Here is a 2,994-nt window from a genome sequence, read left to right on the forward strand (position 1 = left end):
AAATACACTCTGATTGGCGATCAGACTCCCAGGGGGCGGGGGTCTTGGCTAACTTTGTAGGCTGTCTGTCTTTTGAGTCCCAAGCTTGGTTGAGTTGTTGCTGGGTGATGATGTAATGAAAGGGCTTTGGGATTCCTATTATGGCTCTGCCTAAAGTAGGTAGATCTTTGTTATGTAGAATAGACTGATTCAGGCCTTAATGACCCATTGACAAGGGGAGGGCATGCAGCTGCAGGGAGCTGCTTTATCTTTAAAACATGTTTCTCTTTTTCTCATCCAGGGAAATATAATATTCTGCCTTTTTAATATTTCCTAAAATATTTCATTTTTCTAGGAGAGGATGGGTGCTAACTTCCTACAGCAGGAAGTTGACAAGCCTAGTGATTGTGTCCATCAATACTATTGGTAGTAAACGCTATTCATTTACTATTGCCACTTATCTCAATTGCAGAGTTTTCCATAAGTGCATGGGTGGGGGTGGGTGGGATTGTTTTGTGATCAGGTCAGGTTTTTTTTTTACATCTGTTGGTACACCTTTCAACTCTTCGGTCTGCTGGAAAAATTAGCAGCCAGTTTGCATAAGTGAGGTTTTTTTTTTTCTTTTTAGTGAAAAAGTCGGCTATAATAAACCCATTTTGGGGAGATACAGTGAACTGAAGATAACTTTACTAAAGCAGAGCTGACAATCATGGCAAAGACCAAGCAACAGGTGACAATGAATGAGAGATTGCCCACTTGTTGCTCTGGACACCTGGTCCTCTCGCAAAGAGACTGCAAGTCAGCAATATTATGCAGGTTTGAGAGCCAAGAGTGCCAAGATCAGCCATCTTGCTTTCAACTACAGCGGAGTCTTTCAAAGGACACTAAGTTCAGAAAACTCACTTTCTAATCACTTTTGGAAATTGCCTTATTAACCATCTTAAAGCTATTAGAGTTCAAAAAAATATTCACCGGGCCTGTTTATCTTTAGAATAAAAAATAATTGTAAGCTTCAGAACTTAAATATTTGAAATAACCAGGAAAAATCTTTTTAGTTTTTTGAGCAAAGAAAGTTATAAATGGATCAAGGGTCCAAAGAAATTTGGAATGCTGACTTTTATTATAAGATATCTTTGTTCTCTATTATTTTCTCTTTCTCTGACTTTATATTAGATTTTACTATTGTAGTATAGTATAGGTATAGGTATAGGTATAGGTATAGGTATAGGTATAGGTATAGGTATAGGTATAGGTATGGTATGGTATGGTATGGTATGGTATGGTATGGTATGGTATGGTATGGTATGCATGCTATGCTATGCTATTAGTATTGTATTAGTATTAGTGTAGTATAGTTAATATTATATTAATTATATTATATACAATACAATAGCAGAGTTGGAAGGGACCTTGGAGGTCTTCTAGTCCAACCCCCTGCCTAGGCAGGAAATCCTATACCGTTTTAGACAAATGGCTATCCAACACCTTCTTAAAGACTTCCAGTGTTGAGGCATCCACAACTTCTGGAGGCAAGCTGTTCCACTGATTAATTGCTCTAACTGTCAGGAAATTTCTCCTCAGTTCTAAGTTGCTTCTCTCCTTGATTTGTTTCCATCCATTGCTTCTTGTTCTACACTCAGGTGCCTTGGAAAATAGTTTGACTCCCTCTTCTTTGTGGCCATCCCTGAGATATGGGAATACTGCTATCATGTCTCCCCTAGTCCTTCTTTTCATTAAATTAGATGTGCCCAGTTGCTGCAACCGTTCTTCATATGTTTTAGTCTCCAGTCCCCTAATCATCTTTGTTGCTCTTCCCTGCACTCTTTCTAGAGTCTCCACATCTTTTCTACATCGTGGCAACCAAAACTGAATGCAGTATTCCAAGCGTGGCCTTAGCAAGGAATTATAAAGTTTATGTAGCCTAGAACTGTGTTGGATTGTCTGGCAGCTGCTGCACATTGCTGGCTCATATTTAAATTATATTATATTAATTGTATATTATATTATATTAATTGTATATTATATTATATTAATTGTATATTATATTATATTAATTGTATATTATATTATATTATATTATGTTATGTTATGTTATATTAATTACATTATCATATCATTTTATTATTCCAAAATAAATCAATTTTCTCATTTATTTTTCTCCTCTCAAGGTAACAGGAAACAATGTTGATTTCTTGGGCAGTTTGATCAAAACAGATCTGGAATCCAGAAAAGACTGTTTGGCGATGACGTGGTTTCAAGACCACATACTGTATACCTCTAATGGAAAACAGGTGTTGGTGCGTGTGCAAGAGCAATACAACCAGACTGATCTGAAAGTATCTAACCTCACTCTTAATTCTGGGGAAGCAAATTAAGATCGTCCGGTTACATCAGCATGGCAAGATAGCTTGCATCAGGTGCTTATGGGTGTTACGTCAGGCACAAATCTTCTGATCCAGAAAGCGAGAGACCTCACAGACTTTCCCGGAAAGGTATTTCTGTCCTTTTTCAACAGACAGGTAGGAACGGCCAAGAGTTAATTCGCTTGGCCTCTGGGGGGGATAAGTAACACAAGGAGGGGATTATTTTGAAAGTCGGGGTGCTGGGAAAGCAGTGAGCGAAACACCCAGCAGATGGCGGTCAGAGAACCTCAATTCCGTCTTCGCTACGCTTGAAACAATAGAGGAAGATAGCTCTCCTGCCCATCGATCCCTCTCCCGCCGTCCTCTGCCCCCTTTCTCTCTTACTTCCTCGGCCGCCGTTTGGATCGCGGGGAAAAACCGCGGGAGGAAAGAGAGAAAGAAAAAAAAACCGAACGAAAGAGGGTAGCGACTGCCGTCTCCGCCTGCCATTCGCAAAGGTTTAGGGCATGCTCAGTAGGAGCCAACCTCGACTTGGGAGCAGCCTGTGACTACACCACCCCCTGTCTCTTCCTTGCGTCAGATTAATGTTCCGGGGAGGGGTGGGTGGGGGGAGCCGAGAAGGAACCACGCTCGGTTTGTCCGGGGGGAGGAG

This window comes from Thamnophis sirtalis, unplaced genomic scaffold (assembly GCF_051295495.1).
Source record: "Thamnophis sirtalis isolate CommonGarterSnake01/CBP01778 unplaced genomic scaffold, rThaSir2_p1.2 scaffold_11, whole genome shotgun sequence".
NCBI classification, from domain to species: domain Eukaryota; kingdom Metazoa; phylum Chordata; class Lepidosauria; order Squamata; family Natricidae; genus Thamnophis; species Thamnophis sirtalis.